Below are 25,621 nucleotides of genomic sequence, written 5' to 3'. Positions count from 1 at the left end.
CACACGTAGAAAAACATTTAGTATACACATCCAGAAATTATTTTTTTTTTGCATATACTATTATATATTGTACATATATTTATTAGTTTCAGATTTAGCCATTCGTATATTTTGCCTGTTTATGTTATTGTATTTTGCACAACTCTGTTGCTTGTGAAGCTCGCACACAAGAATTTCCCTCGCATGTGCTGTACCAATGTACCTGCACATGTGATGTGACAATAAAAGTGATTTGATTTGACTATATTGAATGGGTTACCCTGCCGTGCCGCACATTGTGTCCTCAAACAAGCTGCTGAACCCCTGAAGACCTCAAGTCTGATTAAACAGACAAGAAGATGACTAAAAGAACTATAATCTCCTCTGATATTAAAGTTATGTCTTGTGCAAACCAATAGAATGGAAAGAAGCTTTCCGTTATAGCCAGACGGCATCACTTTAAGCAGCCCTCTGCAGCAGACGGGGAGCAGTATCCTCCTTTTCAGCTGGGAGGGACAACCAGCCAATTACAGCTTCTTCCCCTCTTAAGTCCATTAATCACCTCATTACAAAGGCCTCTCTTCCCTTAAAGGAGAGTTTTGTCCTTCTATCACACTTTATCACATTAGTGCTTAATTAAGAATTATGTCCGAGCATCTAGGTTTTAATTATGTGAATGCCTGGCTCCATTTGTAAAGTAACTGTGTGGTGACATGCAGCAGCAGCAACCACTGCAGGAAAGACACGGAGGGAAAACAGGCTGTGGCCTTTTGCTGAAGTAATGAATTTAGTTTTAATGGTGAAGGAACACGGGACAGAGCCTCCAGGCAATGTCGGCTTATTTAAAAGAGTGAACACTGATGCACTAAAAAGTAAAAGGGAGCTGTAAAGCGTGCACGTCACTCACAAGACCAAAGTTGAATGCAGATCCGCGAGTGGGAGCTGCGATTCTATCAACATGATAAAAGGATTGCTGCAAAGAGGATGTTGGTCGCTGCTTCAGTGTGTTTGTTTTGAAAGGAGGAGGATAAGCGCCGTTATTCACAGAGGAGCTGATGAGGCTTCTGTGTCTTTGTTAGTAGAGTTTAGCCCTTTAACTCCTCCTACTGATATTTGTTTCCCATGCAACACAAACTCAAATAAATACTGACTGTGAGTGAAGACAGGGATAAAGCAGCATCAATAAGCTGACAAATAACTTCTTCAGTTTTTACAGTATTTACAGTTGTGGTCCAATGAGAGCAGTTCCTCTTCTTGCCTCTTTGTGAACAAAGGACAAATAATGGCTGGATAACGTTAAAAGTATATTTTACTCAAATCTAAACATTGTGTTTAAGTGAGAGGGGTTAGGTTAATTGGTGATTCAAAATCTTGAATTTAAGGTTTGAATGTGCAAACACACATGAAACTAGCTTGAAATATTTGGCATTTGGCCGCCCCTCCCTGAGCCTGGTTCTGCCAAAGGTTTCTTCCTGTTAAAAAGGAGTTTTTCCTTCCCACTGTCGCCAAAGTGCTGGCTCATAGGGGGCCATATGATTGCTGGGGTTTTCTCTGTATGCATTATTGTAGGGTCTACCTTGCAATATAAAAGACCTTTACACAACTGTTGTTGTGATTTGGTGCTGTATATATAAAATTGAATTGAACTGAATTCGTATTAGGGCTGCTCGATTATGGCAAAAATGATAATCACGATTATTTTCACTGAAATTGAGATCACGATTATTTGACGATATTTATTTAACCCTTTAAGACCTACCATAGAACCAAGTCGGCCAGAGCTTATATTATTTTTTTTACATGTTGTAATGCCATTTGTGGGAGCATTTCAAGTTGCTATACATCAATACGACTGTTATAGCCCATATTTTAATAATATGTATGTATTAAGTCCATAGTAACTACATTAATTGCAAAAAAGTGCAATAAACTAGAAAAAAATTGAAAATCGTTTTTGTTTTTTTTACATATATTTCTACTTGGAGATATTTAAGAGCTTTATCCCTCAAAACTTTAAATACAAAAAAGTTGCAAAAAATAGTTTACAACAACAGGAAATTTATTTTGAGTGTCTTCATAGTTTTATTTTGGAGATACAGCAATTTTTATATACTGCAGGAAAAACAAAAAAAACAATCCTATGATGCAAATTTGCAAAGAAAACAGCATGTGCATCAAAATAAACTATTTCCAGCAGCGCAATTCAAGTTCTAAGCATCCCAGAAACTATTCAGAAAAGTCAAACATGACTTATAAAAACACCAGTATAGGCTTTTAAGGCCTACAAGTAAAAAAAACTACATTTTCAGCGAAAATAACGTCACTTACGGTTTTGGGCAGGAAATGCGATAGTTTGCATTGACGTCTTTTTCAACGTAGGAAGTGTTATGAACAGCTGATCGGATCGGCAAAGCGTGTTTCTGGAATATTATGTTTTTGTTCCTGCAAGCGCTTTTTATGCAATTTTTGCAAAGCTATATGTGGAAGGAAACCGTGACCGAGGACAAGCTGATGGCATAAGATGTAAGTACAACTCCTCTGGTTTCATATGGAAAAAAATTTATTGCGCTAGCTTAGCGGGATTTAAAAATAGTTACACAAAACGGAGCTTGCTGCTCTGACCGGCTTTAATGGGTTAACAATAACAATGTATTGAATAATGACTTTAAAAAATAATATAAAATAGTGTGCAAATACTGATAACAGTGCAAATGTTTGCAATATAAGAAATAAATGAAAAATGTAAACATCTATGTTTAGTGAACTTTGCAGTGTTGCTCTGTGGTGCAGCTACTACACCATAGCAAAGTTTACACACTGTGTCTACTTGATCCACGTCTGACTCCGCGAACCCATAATGTTTCCACACCACTGAAGTTTTTTTTACCTCTTTTCAACCAACGGCAGTCACTCTCCTCTCCAAATAACTTCTGCTTAGCTTTCCGAGCTTTCCGAGCTTCCCTCGGGTCCTCTTAATTGTTGTGACGCGTGTTCGAAATGCAGAGCGGTGCGCTCGATTTGCCACACGGAGCAGCGCGAGAGTAAAGCATGAGGGAGGGGCTAATAATCGGCTCAGTCATTTTTAATGATCGTTGAAAACCCAGATCGTAATCGTGATTAAAATTCGACTAATTGAGCAGCTCTAATTCGTATGACCACCTTTATTATACAACACAGCCTAAACTCTCATGGGCAGGCTTTTTTTTGTCATTTACTCTCCAGGAATACTTCTCCAGGCTTCTTGAATGAATTCAAAGCTTGTCCTTGAATGTTGGCTGCCTCTCTGTCAAGATGATCCGCACTGCTTAATATGCTGAAGTCCAGGGAGGCCAATCCATGATGAGGCTTCAGTGAACAGTAGACGAATCAATTTGAAGGCTAGATAGAGCTGTCTTTGCTGGGTTTTTTTCCTATTTCTTAAGGACATGGCTTACTGTTGCCACTTCTTCTTTTGTCCTCCACTTATCCAGTTTCCTCAAAATGTTAAGAACACACTGCACACCATGCTGAGATAGGCCAAATTTTCAATAGCTCTTTGGGAATCACCTTGTTATTGCAAAAATGGTGTTTTATGTCTGTCAAACTGTTGTCTTTGGTGTTTTTCATAAATTCAACTAAAAAATAGGGAGAAATGATGTGTTTTTGTGAAAGGTACCTGTCTAAAATCACAATAGGTTTTTTGGTAAGTTGTTTGTCACTACACTGGTTCATCTCTCAAGTTGATTTTTTGTTTTGTTTTTTAAACTAGAAGAAAACGGAAAGTGAACTCCTTGGAAGCAAAATGTAAAGAAATGAGTGATGGCTGAATACAAAATATACCACAAAGAGTAATAACATTTAGGTCCATAATTCTGGGTCAGATCATTTTTTGTAATTCCTGCATTTGATGTTTACTCAAAAAATTTATAACTTTGTTAGTTTTTGGCAAAGTAGTTGATGTTTTTGTGTCATATAAATTGGAGGTCATAGAGAAGATTTTGTTCTGGTTCAAACTGAAACCTTTTCATCACATCCTTTTGAAAACAATATTTCAACCATTAATCACAAGGGCCTGGTGATTTTTCCACCTTTGGTCTAATGCAGCAAAAAGTAAAAGACTCTGTGACACAGAAAGACGGTGTTGTACACATAATGGATTTAAAGTATGTCACTCTGATAACAGCTGTACTTTGTTATTATACTATTGATTTAATATAAAACCTCTGAACTAATGTGCTACTGATTTTACTCATCATACAGGTGGTGTTTTTTTAATGATGAAGTGCTTCACCGTTGTATTTTGAGGTTTGGCTCAAGACTAATGTCAAAGCTGGTAATTACTAGGAACTTACAGAAACGATTGGATATTTGGGTTATTGTAGTTATAGTTCTCTGTTTTTGCTCAGTGTTTCAGTTTTATCTTCTGGCTTTGTTGGCAGAAATTGGGATTGTGACTAATGGCTGTCTATTTATAAAACTCAATCTGAGGGGACTGAAAACTAATAGGAATCCAACTGAAAGAGTGAATCGTGTGCGACAGTCCTCAATTTCCACAGAGATGATTACAGTCTCTTGAAGTTCCTTCACATAAAAGAATAATGAAGTCCTGTGTTGCTTACTGCACATAAATCTCTCTTAAACTTCAGAGTTCCTTACTGCAGACGAGACGGAAGACAGGACAAAGCGTCGTGTTTCGGTTTGGAGCGTTAGAAGAACACACCCAAGGAACTCTTTACACACGGTGTGAAGTGAGTTTGAAACACAGAAGAGGAAGTGTTTTTGTTGCTTTCAATTAACAAGAAAAACACAAGGCTCCTCACTGAAGGGGGCGGAGGTCGGAGTGTTGGATGTGATAATGATCTGGGGTTTGACGTGGGATGAGACGGGAAGGGGTGCCATCAAGGAAATGTCAGCACAGCAAGAGGCGGTTTCTGGCAGGGTGCACTCTGGCTGTCCCACCTTAAATATCTGACAATCAGATATGATTAAGTTTGATGTCTCCGTTCTCATTTTCCTGCCACAGGCACATCATCTGTTGCATCAACGCTGCAGATGCAGCTCTCTGAGCAGATTGATGAACGGGGCGGCTCTGATAACAGCTGGAGTCAAATTGTAAATCGATTTGTGTATGGATCAGATGTTTCTCTCTGTAAAATGAGATCTGCTATTTGACTAAGATGTCAGCTATGCTTTCAAAATAATCAATTTGGGCCCATTTTATGCTGTTAATACATCAGACATGATGTTAGTCCTATTGTTTTTGTGTCTGTGTGCACATTAAAGGAAAATAAATGGTAATTTGTCTTTCTGAAAATGGGGCACCTGCTCTAACAAATATGGTAAATGGCCTGTATTTGTATAGGGCTTTTCTAGTCCCTAAGGACCCCAAAGCGCTTTACACAACCAGTCATCCACCCATTCACACACTGGTGATGGCAAGCTACATTGTAGCCACAGCCACCCTGGGGCGCACTGACAGAGGCGAGCATAATAAGACATAATGGGAGGAAAATCTTTAACTTTTCTGAAATACTCAATTAGCCAGTAGTCATTTTTATTGTCTGGTAGAATATCCAAATCGTAAATAAGAAAGCTGCTCATTTTGAATATAGAGTGAATGTCTATGAAAAAAGGCTGGCAGGTATTAATGGATAAAATCAAAGAGATAACTCTTGATCAAGTGCAAGACGATGCATTTCTTTAATAAGGAACATGTTTCTGGTAACTGTTACAAGATTACCCACAGCGTTACCGCTTACCTTTTAATGGTGGTGGTGTTTTTTAAATGTACAACAGTAGTCCTGTAAACAGACTGGGTGTAAAATTGATATTACTATGAAATTTAGTACTCTAATTGTCTAATTGTTTGGGGCGACCGTGGCTCAGGGGGTTGGGAAGCGTATCTGTAACCGGAAGGTTGCCGGTTCGATCCCCGGGCTCTCTGTTCTGGTCGTTGTGTCCTTGGGCAAGACACTTTACCCTACTGCCTACTGGTGTTGGCCAGAGGGGCCGATGGCGTGATATGGCAGCCTCGCTTCTGTCAGTCTGCCCCAGGGCAGCTGTGGCTACACCGTAGCTTGCCTCCACCAGTGTGTGAATGCGAGAGTGAATGAATAGTGGCATTGTAAAGCGCTTTGGGTGCCTTGAAAAGCGCTATATAAATCCAATCCATTATTATTATTATTAAACAGTTGGTTTAAGATTTTGTCAAAATAGTCTGATTTAAGTCTAGACTTTGAATTGACCAAACTCCAAAACCTTCATGTTGTTTTTGTTGAGCCATTCAGAGGCGGACTTGCCGGTGTGTTTTGGATAATTTTCCTGCTGCCTAACCTAAGTGCGTTTAATTTCACGGGCCCAATCTCATGGCCGGACAATCTCTTTAGGAATTTTTTTGGTAGAGCATAGAATTCATGGTTAGATCAAGAAGTCGTCCAGGTCCAGAAGCAGCAAAGCAGCCCCAGACCACCTCACTGCCACCACCGTGTTTGACTGTTGGTAAGATGCTGTGATAGGTTCACACCGGATGTCAGCGATGCTTTTCTCCCTAACCCTTTAAAGCCGGTCAGAGCGGGCACGCTCCATTTTGTGTAACTAATTTTAAAATCCCGGTAGCACTGCAACCACGTAAGCTAGCGCAATAATTTTTTTTGCATATGAAACCGGAGAAGTTGTACTTACATCTTATGCCATCAGCTTTTCCTAAGTCACAGTTTCCTTCCACATATAGCTTTGCAAAAACTGCATAAAAAGCACTTGCAGCAACAAAAACATAATATTCCAGAAACATGCTTTGCCGATCCGATCAGCTGTTTGTAACACTTCCTACGTCCATCAGCGTGTCACATGTGGCAGGTCATGTGCGCCATGACCTGCCCGAAACTGGAAGTGATGTCGTTTTGCGGAAATGTAGTTTTTTACCATCAGGGCCTTGTGAGCCTATACTGGTGTTTTTAAAAGTTGTGTTTGACTTCATGACTTTCTGTGTCGTTTCTGGGATGCTTAGGACTCATATTGCACTGCTGGAAATAGTTTATTTTAATGCATATGCTGTTTTTTTGCAAATTTGCATTATAATATTTATTTTCGTTTATTAAAATTTGGGCTATAATGGTTGTATTGATGTATATCAACTTGAAATGCTCCCAAAAATGGCTCCACAACATGTAAAAAATATAATATAAGCTCTGGCGGACTTGGTTCTATGGTAGGTCTTAAAGGGTCAAACTCTCCCATTTATGGTATTTTTCCCAGTCTCTTTCTTATTGTTGAATCATAAACTCTGACTTTAACTGAGGCAAGTGAGATCTTCACTTGGCCGGCCACTCCTGTGAAGGTTCACCACTGTTCTGAGTTTTCTCCATTTGTGGATAATGGCTCTGACATAGTTCAAGGAGTGTCAAAGCTTTAGGAATAGCTTTATAACCCTTTCCAAACTGACAGATGTTATAGATTTTGTTTCTCAGCTCTTCCTAGATCACATTAGATCGTGTTGCATTTTGAGATCTGTTAGCCTACTTTGTCAGACAAGTTCTGTTTAATTGATTCAACAGGTTTGCTAGTAATCAGGCCTGGCTGTGGCTAATGAAATTGGACAGCTTTCCAACAAATATGGTTAATTGGTTACTTTTCACATAGATTCAGATTCAGGTTTGGATAGCATTTTTAAATGTGGATTTTTTTTTATTTACTTGTTTTTATCTAATATTAAAATTTGTTTGATGATTTGAAATATTTAAGTGTGTCAAGTGAATCGGGGGGAAAGGGAAGGGGGGAAGTATTTTCTCAGGGTATTGCATAAACCTAGTAAGGGACTATAACATTAAAGTTCCCTTTTGGTACAACACATAAGTATGGGATGTCACGCCCTGGCGTGTCCTGGCTGAAGAAACCTTTATTCATGCCTTTAAGGCAGATGATGTGTGATGACACGCGCACGGCCGCTGTCATCACAGTCATCCCTCAGTTCTTACGCTCTTCACCTTGCTGAGAACACCTCTGCTGCTGGTAGTTAGCCCCGTTGTCTGCCAACTTGAACTTAGCTTAACTGCCCCTGCCGGTGTTAGCCTCCACCGCGCAGTTGGTGCGTAGGCTGCCCACAGAGCGCTAATTTCAAGTTTTCCTGTGCAGTGTTTTGCTTTGCGTTTTAGAATGGACTCCAAACCAAAACGAGCAAAGCAGAAATCTTCTGTTCGCCCCTGTCCTCAGGGTTGCGGTCTCTCTTTGCACGACAGCGACCAGCACGATGCCTGCCCTGTCTGCCTGGGGATCGTCCAGGCTAGGAGAGCATTGACGGAGCCCGAAGCCTATGCGTTTTGTCGCCAGCTCCGGTGCTCGACCCTGGAAAGACGGGTAACATTTGTGGAAAAAGTGCATGACCCTCTCCTTTCTGAGTCTGGAGCCCCGGCTTCGTCAGAGTCCGAAGACGAGGATGATCCGGTCGATGTCCTCCCTAATTAACTGGGCTGACCACATGGAATATGTTGACGGGTTAGCCAGTGACAAGCCGGAACCATGCAGGAGCGCTGTCGGGCTTCAGCCTGGGTTGAAGCCCGCCAGCGCTCCCCAGGAAGACAATGATGTGTTGGACATCGGCCTGGACATCCATGGTTTGTCGGAGCATGAGCAGGAGAGCTCATTGTCAGCCCAATGTGCCGCTGCTGCAGTGCCGGTCGGCCACGATGACACCTCTCTTTTCTCCCTGTTTCGCCGTGCCGCTGAGAAGCTGCAGGTGGACTGGCCCTCTTCTCTGCCAGCTCAGAAGCTGTCACGGTTCGCGGGTTTTTTCCTCCCACCGGAGCCCACAATGGCCAAAAACTGCCTTCCCATGTTCCCAGACTTCATCATGGGACAAACCTCTGTCTACCCGCGTCACTGTGCCCGGCTATTTACAGTACATGGAAATAGACGGCGCCGAGAAGGCTGGCTTAGCTAACTCACCCCCTATGGAGCCGTCTCTGGCTGCTTATCTGGCCCCGTCCCATGACCATGGTGTCGGCAGCCCTGCAACCCTGCCGTCCAAGCACTGCAGAGTCTCAGCTTCGCAGCTGGAGAAGATTTATCGGGCTCAGGCCGGCACTGCTCACGCCATGAGCTCCGTCACCATGCTCCAGACGTACCAGGCGATGTGCCTGGCGGAGCTCGGATTGCTGGTTCCTGATGACATCCCGCTGACACCTCTTTTAACGAGGTCAGAGTCGCCACAGATTACATCCTCCGTGCGTCTCGCTGTGCAGCGCTCTCCCTGGGCAGAGGGATTGCTTCGACAGTAGTGGCGCAGAGACACCTGTGGGTGACCCTCTCTGACGTCCCGGATAGGGACAGAGCTGTATATCTGGACGCACCAGTGTCTGCGGCTGGGTTATTCGGACATTCACTTGAAGCCATTCAGGCTAGATTTGATCTGAAGAAGAAGCATCATCCCCAGACGTCAGGCGAAACCCAAGCCCGCAGCTAGCTCTCACAGGCCTCGCCGTTCCTCTGCTGACTGGCAAGAGACCACTGCTGAAGTGGGTGTGCTGCCAGCGAAAGCACATCCTACGGCCCAAGCTCCACACCAATCGGCCTGGAGCAAAGGCCCACCCTCAGGCTCCCGGCGGGACCCGACGCCCAGGAGGAAGAAGCCTCCTGTGGTTTTGAGTGGAGAAGGGGTCCAGCAGCAGGGAAACGCTGCTTTTACCCCTCTGTTGCCGCCCAAGTTGCTTAAGTTCTGTTCAGGTTGTCAGCCCCAGAAGGCGCTGAACTCTCCTAACACTGTCTCCCAAGCACAAACCCCCTGCACACAAAATGTCTCAGGTTGTAACTCCCTGTTCAGGTGTGTTAAATGTTCAGGTGGCCACATCACATGTTACTGCTGTTTTTCATTGTTGTGCCCCAGGAAAGGTGCCTCCAACAAAATGTATGAATGTACATGTTCCCATGTTACAATCAATAAAAAGTGTTGTTTATTCTCAAACAATCACAAATGCTCATCCTGCAGGCAGAATGAGCCAGGTCAGGCAGGTGATGCATTCCCCTACAGACACACTGGGGGGTGTCAACGCCCCGCAGACGGTGCTGCAGGTCAGCCGGCTGGCTGCTCACTTCCCTCAGTGGCGCGCTTGCGCCCCCTCTCAGTGGGTGCTACGAACCATTGCCATGGGTTACCGGTTGCAGTTCCAGGTCAAGCCACCTCGTTTCCAGAGAGTCGTAAACACGACTATCGGCACCAAGGCGGCCATGATACTCAGGGAGGAAATAAAGGTTGGTACAACGGTTATTTTGTTGTTCAAAAAACAGGGGGAGGGCTTCGTGCCATCCTCACTCTGCGAGTCTTGAACATGTACCTTTGAATGTACAAGTTCAAGATGCTAACACTCAGAGAGCTCTTGAGTGCAGTCAGCCCGGGAGATTGGTTTGCAACAATCGATCTAACAGATGCTTATTTTCATGTGGCTATACACCTGAAAAACAGACAGTTTCTGAGGTTTCTGCATTCGAGGGCGTAGCCAACGAATACCTGGTGCTGCCGTTTCGGGCTGTCACTCGCTCCTCGCACCTTTCCGAAATGTGCCGAGAAAGCACTAGTGCCCCTCAGAGAGAGAGGCATCTTAGCCTACCTAGACTAAGACGACTAGGCTCTCATAGCTTGCTCCAGAGAGCAGGCGGAGACACAACTGTCACTGGTTCTGTCACACATTCAGACACTGGGGTTCTCTGTGAACTTTCAAAAGAGCTCGCTAATCCAGAGTCAGCAGATTTCTTTCCTCGGTTTGGAAATATGCTCGCTTTCCTGCCACACACGTTTGTCGGAGGACAGAGTGGCCATGTTTCATCACTGCCTCGCTCAGTTTCAGCTGGGACGCAGATTGCATTTCCAGACGATATTACGTTTGTTGGGCATGATGGCATCTATGATCGCCATAGCGCCACTTGGACTGTTAAAAATAAGAGCGTTTCAATCCTGGACTCTCTCTCACCGCCTGTGTGCATCGCGTCACCTCCGGAGGAGGCTGGCGGTAACCACGTCTTGCATGCTAGCTCTCCATCCTTGGCGGGAGCCCAGGCTGCTGCATCAGGGCTCTCGGATTGGGAGAGTGTTGTTTTGCAAGGTGGTGTCCACAGATAATTCCCTAAGAGGGTGGGGAGCGCTGTGCGAGGGTGCATCAGTGAGAGGGATCTGGTCCGCAGCCCAGCGCAAGCTGCACATCAACCACTTAGAGCTGTTAGCAGTGTTCTTAGCTCTCAGACATTTCCGTCCAGTCCTGGAGGGCCAGCATGTCTTAGTCAGGACGGACAATTCAACAGTGGTGTCTTACATAAACAGGCAGGGAGGAACACGCTCTCTCCCCCTGTTGAAGCTGTCTCACTCTCTGCTGTTATGGTGCAGTGTTCATTTTCTGTCTCTAAGAGCCACCCATGTCCCGGGCCACCTGAACCTGGGGCTGGACCTTCTCTCCAGGGGGGGTCCTCTGGTGAAAGAATGGAGGTTTCATCCTTTAATAGTGGCTCAGATTTGGGATCTATTTGGCAAGGCTCAAATAGATCTTTTTCCTTCAAGGGTAAATACTCACTGCCCCCTGTTCTTCTCCATAATCGACCATGATGCACCCTTGGGAATGGACGCGCTAGCGCACCAATGGCCAGACGTGCTCCTGTATGCATTTCCCCCAGTGGAAATGATATCTCCAGTTCTAGAGAGAGTGCGTCGGCATTCCCTCACTCTGATTTTAGTGGCCCCTTGGTGGCCCACAAGGTCGTGGTATGCAGAGATAATCAGGCTGCTAGCAGCGAGTCCTTGGTAGCTTCCTCTACGCAGGGACCCCCTCTCTCAGGGAGGAAGAGAAGTGGTTCATCCGCGCCCAGATCTGTGGCGCCTTCATGCTTACCTGCTCAGAGGTTAAACTTGATTGCTAAGGGTTTGCCACCTAGTGTGATAGCGACAAATCAGAGCGCTAGGGCCTCATCTACTAGAGGCTTGTACGGTTGCAAATGGCGAGCCTTTGAGCAATGGTGCCAGGACCGCCACACTCTCCCATTTCAGTGCTCTATTGTGGATGTTTTGACATTCCTGCAGGAGCTGCTGGATAAGGGCCTTTCATTTTCGACAATTAAGGTTTATTTAGCAGCTATATCTGCTTGTCATATTGGCTTTGACGGGGTGACACTAGGTGCACATCCCCTCGCCATACGTTTTCTGAAAGGGGTTCGCGGGCTGAGACCCGTGCTTAAGTCCAGTGTCCCTGCTTGGGACTTGTCTTTGGTACTGGAGGCCCTTTGTAGCCCCCCGTTTGAACCCATTGAGTCTGTGGATATGAAATTTCTTTCATATAAGACTGCATTACTTCTCGCTTTGGCTTCAGGGGGTGAGAGCTCATTCCACTAGGAGGATAGCAACCTCATGGGCTCTTTTTAAAGGGGTGCCTGTAGCTGATATTTGTGCAGCAGCTAGTTGGGCATCACCGCACACTTTTGTGCGGTTTTATCGGTTGGACATTACAGCCCCTTCGGTGGCTCATACTGTCCTTTCTGCTGGGTCTACCGTTCACTAAGGATGTGGTGGTCTGATTCCGGTTGGGTGGTTGCTTTGCGGGGTGTGTATATATGTCCCATGTCCCAAAGGGAACAGATAGTAATGTCTATAACTTCTGTTCCCTGAAGGAGAGTAACGACCTACAACACAAGGCGACCCCACTGAGCAGTTTGGCTCGGTGAAGAGCGGCTATTGAACTGAGGGATGACTGTGATGACAGCGGCTATATGTGCAGGCGGGGCTGTGTGCATGTCATCACACGTCATCTGCCTTAAAGGTGTGAATAAAGGTTTCTTAAGCCAGGACACGCGTGGGCGTGATATTCCGTACTTATGTGTTGTACCTCATTCCTCTCCTTCAGGGAACAGAAGTTATAGACATAACTATTCGTTTTTAAGCTGGCCAGATCCATTTATTTATTGTGATCATATAAATGTTTTTCCCAGAGCACAAGCTCATGCTCAGGTGACCTCCACTGGTTTGGCAGCCTGTGTGAAGGCAAATTTTCCCTTATTAATTAATCAAATTAATACTTCACCTCCCTGCATTCCAGACTCATTCACTGCTGGACAGCATTTTCTTTTAGTTTCCCCTTTGGAGTCATCTAATTTTTCTCCCTGTGATATTTACTGGCTTCTCTGTATATATTGCATTAACTTACCCTCCATTCATTTCCTAGTTGGCCCCAAGAAGCGTTGACAAAAAGCACAAATGCAAACCACATTTAAGATTTCCCTGATTTTATCCAGTTTTTTCACATGTGAAATTCCTACAATGAAGGTGCACATGTAGCAAGTGATGGAAGAGTGTAATTAAAAGCTTCAAATTCTTCCTTTCTTGCATTATGAGAAAAATGCAGCCTCTTTCGCAAATGTGCACAGAATCATGCAGTCATTCACACATTCACTATGCGTTCCCAAAGGGGTGGACGCAATAGTAAATCCACCAGTCCACAAATGAAGGCTTATGCACCTGCACGAATAAGCTCAGATATACAGAATCACAGACATAAAACACACAGAGAGACGTGCTATAACAGCAACACACATGCAGGTCTCCATTCTAGAAAACCATTGCACTCCTGCACAGAACGGTGTCTCCTTTGGGAACCTTTGACACATTAGACATCAACAGCATGAGTTAGCTAATGTGTGAGAATGTTTGTGTAATAAAGATTCCAGCAGCTGTGAAACAAGGATATTAAAATAAGAATTTAACCCACGGCAAGTGCAACAGCGCAATTCATGAGGAAGACAAGGCGACCGTGATGTGTAGCCTCAAAAGCAAACACTGAAACAGGGAATTAAGGCAAAACAAGGTGAAATTTCTAATTAAATTTAGTGAGGGGATGAATCACAAAAGGTGCTGCAGGCTTAGACAGATAAAGTCCAGTTCTGGTCAGACAAAAATAGTCCAATAGTGGAAAAGAAAACAGATTACTCTAAAGGGGAAAAATAAACAAAATGCATGATGAGTGAGGCAGGAATGCAGGCAGGTGAACAGATGAAGACAGAAGAAGAAACATTAGGCTAAAAAGGAAGAGAGACAGGTCAAGCAATCAGGAGCTACATTTTTAAGTGTTCTATTATTGTGCCAAGTTCTATATGTATATCCCACATACAGGAAAGTATATACAAGCCAATAACAGTGAAAGACATCCTACCTACATTACTGACTTTTCTGTGTCATTCTTTGCTGGAAAGTATTTGAAATTGTTAAAGTCAAAGTGCCAGACTGTTTCGATTGATTACCCAAACATGACAGGATGTTTGTTTATTTCTATGTTATCCCTAGTTATTTTCACAAGCACTAGCAAATAAGATTATCTCATTGTCAGTAGCTGTCAGGAAGTCTCTTCACACTCCTGCACCGCAACTATAACATATCTCAAATTTTCAGTCCTCCTGTGTATCTAGACTAACAGCTTTAACATCCAGGTCACACAGGGTTCCCATTGGCTCCAGTTCACTGGGCATGTGCCCACTTTACCAACACAGTTATCCGTCTGTGGATTTGATTGCAGAAATATGAAGTGTTGTTAGGGAATGTCTGTGTACTGTACATGAAGTTGTGGCATGATCTCATGACATAAGATCTTGGCACAATCTACACTGGGACCTCCCTACTCTGTAATATCCATAAATGGAAACTCAGAGGCAAAAAAGAGAGCAACTGGGTGAAGAGGGATTGCAAAGAGTCTTGAAGACCCAAAGTAACTATAGGTAGGCTAAACAAGCTTAAATGGCATGTCTTATATGCGATTGTCCTGCCAGAACTAACCCTTTGATCAATTCGTTTCTTTCACAAACCAAAATGTGACGATATTGTAGCTCCTTTCTTTATGTTGAAGGACTACTAAAACCGGTGAGGATAAAATGATAAAATCTGACCTCAATGTATAACTGAGTATAATATAGTAAAAACTCTATTATTTTTCCATGATATGTGTCACCACTAACAGAAACAACCAAACTCACTGCAGTGCTATTTCTGTTTCCTTCTTCTTTTTCAAAAGCTCCTTTCTCACTTTTGTGCACCTACACAACCTTCTCCTTTCTCTTTGTCTTTCATGGTGGATTCCTGATGCCTCAGCTTCTAGGCAGCTGAGCTCTCGGTGTATAATTACCCTCAGCGTTGCAATCACGCGCCTCCCTGTCTCCTCCCTGCAGCGTACAGGGATTCTCCCGGTGTGCTCAACACCTGACATTGCCAGTTGCAACGGGAAATGGCAGTCATTAGAAGGGTGGAGGAGGTAGGACACACAATGCAGCAACTTTCAGTCCTCACACCTTGAGTTGATTGACTTTTAACTCTTCCTCTAGGATTTTTCTTTATAACCTTCAACAGTTATTTAGTTTACTTCTCCCTTAGCAATGTATGACAAACCCTGTGGCTTTCTGCAGTAATTCATAAAGAAATCAGCATGCACTGAGCAAATGCTTGCATTTTGAGGTATCTACACTTTTCTTCACACGTTTTCAATTACAAACTTGTGTAAAAAGAAATGTGACCCACAGATGTGCTTTAGTGTAATTATATGCTAATTTAAAAGGTTGGATTAGCATAAAATACTGGTGACTTGCAGCGCTCCTTTCGAGAAATACTATTAATGTTGTTGTTACGTTTGAAAGGACGACAAAGAGGTGTAATTAATCTTATTCATAGAGCTGCTGGTTGGGGGGAGGGGATCTTCCCGTAATACACAGAGCCTTTTATTTCTAGTTTCAACCATTTTCACTATGCAGCAGTGTTGGTTAAGTTACTTTAAATTAGTAACTTAGTTACATTACTAGTTACTTCCATCAAAAGTAACTCAGTTACTTCAAGTTACTCGTTACTTTCAAAGTAACTAGTTACTAGGAAAAGTAACTTTGGTTTTATTCAGACTTCTCTTGTTAATGTGTTGCTAACTGGATACCCAGCAAGAGTGCCAGTCTTCTTCTTGCTTACTTGCCACAAGTGCACTGTGCCACCTACCAAAGGAAAAAATAATGTGTATATTTCCACAAGAGAAATCCCACGCCTGGACCGTCGTTGACCGCGGCCATGATTCTAGCCTACGTCACAGCGTCATGTGCGCTTTTTACATCCAACACAAAAACTTCAGTCGTGGTGCTTTCGATTGTACTCAGAACTCTGAAATTCTGCCTTCCGAATAGGAAGATGTAGGTAACACCAGACTGCAGATGAGCTGCATACAGGGCTGTACTGGGACAAAAAATCAGCCCGGGCATTTTGACTAGAGCTTTGACCGGCCCGCCATTATAGCAAATATCATAAAGCCTGAAAACAAACACTGTTGTGACAGTGATGTACACTGTCTTGATGGTATATATATATCAATCTATCAATCGTTTGTTGTAAGACTCAGATAATTATTTATTAAAAGCTAGACATTTGAAATGAGAATAAGAAAGTATTTCTTTGTGCCCCCCTTTCCCTGTTAATGCCCTACCTGGCCCCCTGGCAACACTTTGCTACACAGTTACCAGCTGTCAGCTACATAGAAAAGGATCCTGGTGTTATTTATCTCTCAGAAACAGTTCATAACTTCCCTTCAACTCATTCATGTCACCTAAAAGGTAAACCTGTTTCTCCATCACCTGTTCAGCTCTGATGATTCAGTAAGGACATCTGGTTTCATCTGGTTTCCCACTCACCAGATATACAAACCGATATCATGACCAGCAGCTTTACAGCTGTGGCTCCAGCAAACATCAGCTGATACTAGAAATTAATATTAAATAAATTCTAACAACAGCTGATCAAACGTGCTGCTGTTGTTTAACGCGACATCCGGTGGTTTCCTCTTTCTGGCGCAAAGTGGACGATAAATAAACAAGAGGGAAAAGCCGATCAGCTGATCATTGATCAGTTTCATGATTAAAGTAGCAACAGGGGAGGGAGGGGAGAGAATGAGAGAAGAAGAGGCAGCTGTGCAGCAAAGACAAAGAATAACTCCAGCTTTGTGTCTTTTTCATTGTAGCTGAAGTCCGGGACAAACTGTTCCTTTTCACCTCAATACGAAACGCGTAATAATCTCTCTGAATATGAGACGATTCCGTTTTTTAGGGAATGGTTGGCAACTCTAATAATTAACCGTATGAACAAAATAAAGTTCAACATCATTAACATCATAGCACCCACCCAGCTGTATCCGGTTGTTCAGTGATGACGCGACGAATCCTACTTCTGGGTCTAAAGTAGTCTGCGTTTAATTTGGCTTTTGTATTGTTAACATGTTTAATGTTTTGTATTTTCTTCTATTTGATCTCAAAAAGCTCCTAAAACAGTCAGTGATCCCTGTTGACCTCCCTCGGCTTTTATTACCACTAATCATTTATTTAAGCTCAGTTTTTAAAACCTTAGGATGTAACTACAGCCCAGCCCATGCAACAGTATATGAATGACTAACCTCGTATTGTGGATGGATTATCTCAGTTGTTCTCCTGGCTGAAGTTTGGTCCTTTTACAGCATCCTGCCATGCGATTACATTTGTTTCTGACCACCGAGAACACTCACGTTAACTTTTATCGAGTGGAAAAAAAGTTAGCTTATTTATATTATGCTAACATATAGAGATGGCACGATACCACTTTTTTATGTCCGATACCGATACCGATATCATAAATTTGGATATCTGCCGATACCGATATGAATCCGATATAGTGTTTTTTAATCAACAAAACTGTTTTTTAAAATATCTTGCTGCATTTTGCAAGTCTGCAAGTTCATACTCAAGTTTAAAACAACAACTACACTAAAGCTATTCTGTTATACCTGTATACAAAAAAAATATTTCATAGTTCAGCAATACTGATCAATCTAATAAACTTAGACCTACACCATCCTCCCTATTCTGGTATTTTAAAGAGTACTTAGCGTAAATATTAAGCAACCTAACTAATAGGGTTCCAACTCCCAGCAACAACAAAAAGAAATAAATAAAAAATAAGGAACCACCCCTCACGTGCCACCTCATGATGCTTAATCGACGTAATCAACCTTAATTTGATGCAGTGTGAAAAAAAATGAACAGAAATCAATTATTTTTCAAGAAATATTAAATAGATTCAACATCTTTCTTCAACAAAATTGCAGACTGCACAGATGGTACCTTCCCAAAGTAAAAAGTACTATAGCTTACTAGGGTATATATTAGACTTAATAGTCACTATATACAGTAATTGACTTCTATTCATTTTACATCAAATTAAAACTTTGGGTGTCAGATAATTATTTATTAAAAGCTCGACATTTTAAATGAGAATAAGAAAGAAAAGTATGTCTTTGTGCCCCCTTTTCCCTGTTCATGCCCTATCGGCCCCCCTGGCTAAACTTTGCTAGATCCGCCCCTGCACAGTTACCAGCGTCAGCTACGTAGAAAAAGATCCTGGTGTAGAAAGTAATATTAAATAAATTCTAACAACAGCTTATCAAGCTTAAACGTTCTGCTGTTGTTCAGCCACTGGTTTCCTCTTTCTGGTGCAAAGTGGGCCAAAAACAAACAAGAGACACGGACTCGCGACAGAAAAGTCGATCAGCTGATCATTTAAGCAGTTTCACGATTGAAGTAGCAGCCGGAGAGCGAGAGGCAGTCGCTTGTTAAGCTTAACGTGGGAATGCTTTACAAACATTCAGAGATGGACTTACACACTTGCTTTACTTCTCTCGGGGATAACTTTGTCGGAGATGAAATGCCAGGTTGCTAGCGAAGCTCCACATGCTATCCAGACCACCGACAGGTCCGGCATGCCACAGCCGCTCTATCACGTGATGCATACTGCTCCGACTGCTAACGTTCTGAGGTGAGTTACGGCGTGTTGCAAGTTTTGCGAGGTGCTTTCGTGATATTTAATGGATCGGATTACATTTTTTATTTTTCTCCGATATCCGATCCAGTAATTTAGGTCAGTATCGGACCGATACCGATACGTAATATCGGATCGGTCCATCTCTACTAACATAGCTGTGTCGCTAGCGGTCACGTAGCACATCATTATATACCAGCTAGCCCAACTTCAGTAACCCTACAAACGTCACTGCTGTTTAGTTTTCTGTCTTCATTTATGCTGGAAGTGATAACAGAGCTGTACGTTTTAATTTGTTTCCAAAACCCCGCAGTCAGGACATGCTATATTGTATTTAGATAGAAGCTAGCGAGCTAACTCCCTGCTAACTTCTAACTCCGTTAAATGTCATAAATTCCGTTTTCATGGATGCCTGGATGTTAAACTCAATTGTTACACCTGGTAGAGCAGAACGCTGATCATTTTATTAAAGATGAAAGACTTTAGACAGTTTTTCAACTCTCAGTAATGCCACAGTGATCATTTGATATATGGACCTGCAGTGGAGTTTAGACCCAGACACGGCTAGTGACGTCAGACTGAACAACCGGATAGAAACCCCGTCATGCTAGCTAGCACGCAGTACGAAAAAGTCAGCACAACGAAAATAAACTCCAACTAAACTTGGTTTATATCTGACCCAGATAGACTGCAGGTCATAACTTCTTACCTGAAGTTCAGTCCACCTGAGACTCGGACGGGCGGCCGTTTCGGGTCTCTCCTCCTCCTGCGTCCCCTTTCTCTCATCCACCTGCTGGCCTCCACCACTTGCTAATGTTACTGAATCTGTGGAAGCTCAGCGATAGCCACCACACGAAGTAACGAATAACGAGCCTATCTAAATCCCAGTAACGAGTAACGCGTTCCAGGTTTTGGCATAATAACTAGTTACTGTGCTCGTTACCACAATAATAACGTAGTTACTGTAACCCGTCACTTAATAACGCGTTAGTCCCAACACTGCTATGCAGGTATTTCATTTAATCATTAAATTGTTGTTATTGTCATTTCCCCTTACAGAGTGCCTTCTGTCCCTTCTCTTTCCACTCACACTTCTTTCTTCCTGTTAAATGGGAGTTTTTCTTTCCCACAGTCACCAAGTACTTGCTCATAGGATGTCATCGGACTGGTGGGGTTTCCTTCTAATATTGAAGAGCCTTTAACTTACATTATAAAGCACCTTGGGGCTAAATAAATAATTGCATTGAATTTGATGGACTATTAAGCAACTCAGTAAAGAGTCTTTTTTGAAACTCACTTTTAGCCTCAGCTGAAGTTGGAATCATCTTATCACTGAAACAAAATGGCAGTCTCGTTGCAAAGTGCTCTGCTGAAAGGTATAAAACACAGTACATCTCCTATCTGCACGAGTCTCTTCTAACAAACTTTTGAAACAAATCTGAGGAGGCACATGCATTTTAAGCACTTAGCCAAACAAAAAATTACCAAATGTGCGACAAAAATAAAACAATTTAGAGGCAGCTTCGGAGCAGCCAGAGTAAAATCTGTTTTGACTTACCCACAACTTAAAAATGATGAGCTTCGTTTAGCAGGCTCTGCAGTTAAGAGTTTCACAAAAAGTAAATAACAGCAGCAGGGCCAGGCTCTGCTGTAGTGAAAATCTCCCCCTTCAAGTGTAATTAAAAAAAAAACTTCTGGCAAAGGAATGAATTAAAGCCGCCCCGTAGCACTGATAACCCCAGCATGGCAACAAGCAAGGGTTTTAACAGTCTCCTAATGGGCCTGCTTAAAGGCCCTTTAATATGTTTTCTCCTGTAAATGATCAAAACTCCTTTTTCAGTAACCTCAATAATGATCTTTATCAGGCAATGAAAGAGAAAATGTTCACAAAGGATGAAAGGGAGGGGGAAAAAACGCCACAGGCGACGGCACTTGGATGGGCTAAAGGCTAATTGTGTCTGAAATGAGATTTTAAGCATTTGAATTAGCAGAGGGTGCAGCGCACGGCAGCTGTGAAATGGAGGGAAAATAAGCGCAGGTCACATACAGATAAGCACGTCAGCTCTCCGAGAGTCTGACTCTGTGTTTGTGCAGCTCTTTAAGCCACACAGGATACCGTCTGGTGATTAATTAGGCTGACTTAGAAGAGCAAACCCTGTCATTACGCGGCGTATTCATCTTTCATTTCATTCATTTAGTCATTCTCTTCTGCCGAGAAGCTCACGATTGAATTCATGCGTCTGCAAATAAAAGTCACCGCAACCTGATGCAGCGGGTGAAACAAAAGGTTCCCTAGAAACTGGCATTTAGGGTGAAGGAGTGCAAAAGAGAAGATACGAGAAGTCTCAAGTTGTACAAGCGCAAGAGGTGGAAGTGAAGGAGATGTAACGGATTCTTGAACAAATGAGTTTTCAGGTCAGATGTGGAAGGAGAGGAGGAAGGCAGGCCTGAGATGTGGAGAACAGTGTTTATTGCTCAAGTAAGGGAGTAAATATGATGTAGCATCTCCAGCTGCGCACTCAGCTCTGTCAGCGCGTGTGGTCGGCATGCAAATATGAGATGATGGATGTATCTGCTCAGGTCTAAAGGGAACGAGCCAGCGAGGGTGGAGGGAAGACGAGGCTGTGGTCGCTCGAAGACTAATGGGCCGATTAAGAGCTTCGAGGGGCGGCCATTTATTTGTTGTGTGTGACTAGATGAAGATTCGCTTCATTAATAAGGCCAGGCACTCACGAACATTGTTTTTTTTTTCCCCCTCTTGCTCTCCAACAAACCTCCTTCTCCTTTTCAGTTAATTGTGTCTAGAGTAAGAAATAAAATGCACACTTGTGTGACAGAGATGCAGCCGAAGACCTAAACAATTGTGTCACACGCTTCAGACCGCGGAAGCACTTTCCTTAGTTTATTATATCAACTGCTTGTTTTAATGCTTTCAGAATATAACTTTGTTTGGTGAATTATGCTCCTCGGTCCAGTTCAAATAGGATAATAAAGCAGGGTTCTCTTTAGGCTGGGTCGCAGTCAGAGCCACCCTTTTCCTTTTGTGGCCCAAATTCACAAGTCAAGGCTCTAATAAAGGGGGACATGGACAAACCTGGGGGCTCCACTGATTTATTATGCCTTCTGTGTTAGTAAAGTGGATCCATAGACTACATGTATGCAGACAGTAAAAGAAACCTTTAATGCTAACATCGCAATTTAACTAGTACTAGAATTTCACCTATTGATTAAAATTAAAGAACATGAGCACAGCATCTTTTGGCATCTTGGGTTCAAGTCAAATGTTATCCCCTGGTTCACATTTGAGGAATATTTTTCTTACAACGCTGTGCAAACATTTTGAGTTAACCCGCATTTCTTTATATTTAGTTTCCATGAGTTCAGACTCATAATTTGCAATTCTGTAGCTTGTTTGTTAAGCTACTTAATGCTGACCTTTGTTCTCAAAAACACATCATTTATTCCTATTTCTTTAGTTGAGTCTAATAAAAAGAAAAGAAGAAAGAGAAAACCAAAAATAACACAGTCTGAAGGCATCAGTATTTTTGTATTATTATTATTATTATTATTATGCATTATTAGTATTGTTTAGTGTTTTTGCACCAAGAAGGTGATTCCCAAAGAGCAACTAATCAAAAAAACTTATCTTAGTATGATGTGTATGTTCTTAAAAACTCTGATGCACCATGGAAAGCATCTGATTGTCATAGATTGGACAAAAACACACAAATAAACACCATCAGTCATGGATAGGCCTCCCCGGAGCCTCGACCTCAAAATTATTAAAGCAGTGTGGGCAAAGAATGGAACAAAAGGCAGCCAACATCCAAAGAAGAGCTCTGATTGTTCCTTTTCCTGAAGATTACCTAAAGAAAGCTTTCCTACGAGAGTTGAGGATGTGTTGGAGAATAAAGATGGTCATACCAAATACTGACTTTCAACCTTGTTTCGTGTGTTTGCAGATGTCACTGTCAGGGGTCGAGACTGGCCCACCAGGTATTATAGGAAAAGCGTTTGAATGAAAACAAATGGTGTTGTGACAGTGATGTACACCATCTTGTTGGTATAGATGTATGATTTCTATTCCTTGTACATCAGATGACCATTTTGGTTGTAAGATTCAGATAATTATTTATTAAAAGGTAGACATTTGAAATGAGAATAAGTATTTCTTTGTGCCCCCCTTTCCCTGTTAATGCCCTACCTGGCCCCCCTGGCAAAACTTTGCTAGATCCGCCCCTGCACACCCATATGGAAAAGATATATATAAATCTTATAAAGTTTGTATCTGTCTTGTGTGAAACTTGTATGAAAAGCATATAAGAGTGAAAACGGATAAGATAATAACTGTCAAGGCAATACACCAGACAATTACATTCACGCTCTTTGGTTCTGTCCACCAGTGCAGAAGTTTTGACGCGAGATATGTGACGACTTATCGAAGTGTCTGAAATGTAACATTCCAACTTCCCCCTTAGTGTGTTTGTTGGGCAGCTTAGATAATGTCACTTCAGAAAAGAATATAGCCCATATGGTTTTCACTGCCCTATGCATAGCCAAGAAAACTATCCTCATGAACTGGAAAAATAAAAACAATCTTAATTCTAACCAATATAGAAATTATCTATTAGATTACATTAGTCTTGATACAGCCTCTGCCACCACATCAGATCAATTGCTCTGGGCTCCTTTGATCAGCTCCATCACCTAGTGGGGGTGGGGGGTCATAGTTTGGTCCCGCCTTCACTGTTGTGATTGGTGTGGGGGTAGGGACAGGCTTAGGGCATCAGGGGGTTTCCCGGAGGCATCTTCCTTGGGGGGCTCAACCTGGGGTAGCGGTCATGTCCGGTTGGCGGCTCTTTTGGCTCTCGGGTGACTGTTTCCTCGTGGCTGCGTGCAGCGGGGCTAGGGGAGGGTCTGTGCCGACGGACGTGGGTTACTGACCTGGTAGCCTGTCTGCCCCTGGGTGGGTCCGGGATGGGCGTGAGGTTCTGGGGGCGCTCCGTCTCTGGGCTGGGGCCCTGGCCGGGCCTCGGGGCCTTGGGTCCTGGTTTGTGTGTTGCCGGGGTTGTGGGCGGGTGGGTGCATGGGGGCCCATCCCTGGCGCAGGGTGCCGCCGGTGCGTCGAGCCACCTGGGGGGCTCTTCAACTGGTGGGGGAGATTGTCACACCTTGCAGGAGCTTTCCTCTCCTCAGGAACTCTCTGCAGGAGGGGGAGATACAGGAGAGGTGGAGGAAGATCTCAGCCTGGGCGTCTATTGTCTCATGTAGTCTGGAAGATGAGTGGATGGTGGGGCGGGTGCAGTTTTCTCTGTGGTGGGGTTGGGTGGACTGTCCCGGGGTCTGTGGGGCCGGGGGCGCTGCTGCGCTGGGCCCCGGTCTGGATGGACCTGGGCCCCCTTTCCCTGGCGGGTCGCGGAGTATGGGAGTGCCTACTGGGGTCAGCAGGGGAGCTGGCCCCAGGGAGGGGTCACCTGCCCCTCCCTTCCTTCCCTCCCCATCTCCAGCTGCCTCCCTCTTCCGGCTCCACCACAACCACCCACACATGCAGGGCCTTGGAGTAGGGGTATGTCACCAGGGTGAAGAGGAGGCTACCCCCCCACCCCCCACCCCCCCCCGTCCCCCGTCCCCTTCTGGCTGCCTCTGCCTCAATTTTATCCCACAACTTAGACATTCACATTACTCACACTCTCATTACACATACATATAGGATCTTGGGGGTGGGCACGATACACGGAGTCCAAATTACCATCAGGGTGTACACCTCACCCCTGGCGTCGTTGCCCACCTCTCAATTTTAAATACACGTAGACATTGAGGGCTAGCAGGAGGGACTATGTGCTTACCTGCTGCTCTCTGGCAGGTAGCTCCATGCCCTCCTGGGTTTTAATTGCACCTTAGAACACACATGCATCAACACTACAATGAGCGGGTGGAGGGAGGTTTGGAGTCTTCTCTCACCCCCATTCTCTGCGGCCTGCTGCTAGGAGGAGTTGGCCATCCGACTGCGGTCTGGAGTGTGGGGCCTCCCTGCTGCTGCGGAGTCGGGGCGGTCTGCCTCTCCCCACCGCAGGGAAAAGGGTAACACCACCTGGGTCTGGGTGCAGTTCCCCCCTCCAGGGGCAAGGGTACCTAGACCCGGTTCGTAGAGTACGCTTGGGGAGTGTGATCGTGTGTACAGCGTCTCTTTATGTCTGTCTCCACGTTGGTTGAGTGTGGAGTAAGTGCATATGAGAGCATGAGGGTGGGAATGGATGTTTGTGTCTGTGTGTGCCTGTATGTCTGTGTCTATATGTCAGGTTGGGTATCAGACGCCACCTCTCTGGGGACATCTCAGGCCCTCCAAGGTTTGGAGGCCTATCTCCACCCACCACTACTTCCCCTGCCAGTGGCGGACTCCCTCAGGTGTCGGTGCGTTGGTGGTTCTTTGTGTCTGAGGGTGGGCGTCCGGGTACACACCGGCTCACTCCTTGGCGGCCGCTTATCGGGGCCTGGAGCCTGGGGCTCGCTCGGGCCACTTCGGAGGTGGGGTGCCCCCGGCCTCTCGGCCTGGGGCTCGGTCACTCAGGCACAGCTGGCTGCCGGCGGAGCTCACGGGCGCGTCACTGCAACTCCCCCTGGCTTCTGCTCCACGGCTGCTGAGTGAGCCCTCATCTGGGACTCTCCTCAGCTCTTACTGGGACAGTGGCGCGGCTGCCCCTCTGTTGGTCTTCCTTGGTCTCTTGTGTTCTGGGGGCCTCTGGATGTCTGGAGTTTTGATCTCCTCCATACCTGCTTCATACCCTGGAGGACGGGGCTGTGGCTCCCCACACTCCCTAGCAGATCGTTACATGAAGAAAC

At 44.1% G+C, this 25,621-nt stretch overlaps 1 pseudogene; it reads left to right on the top strand.

Moving 5' to 3' along the window:
• The first annotated feature begins 9,942 nt into the window (after positions 1–9,942).
• LOC113006966 (uncharacterized) lies at positions 9,943–11,840 on the top strand (annotated as a pseudogene).
• Positions 11,841–25,621: the final 13,781 nt, after the last annotated feature.

The sequence above is a fragment of the Astatotilapia calliptera genome, chromosome 15 (genome assembly GCF_900246225.1).
Source record: "Astatotilapia calliptera chromosome 15, fAstCal1.2, whole genome shotgun sequence".
In the NCBI taxonomy this organism is placed as follows: Eukaryota; Metazoa; Chordata; class Actinopteri; order Cichliformes; family Cichlidae; genus Astatotilapia; species Astatotilapia calliptera.
Note: the sequence above shows the minus strand (reverse complement) of the source record. Positions and strands in the feature narration are given on the sequence as shown.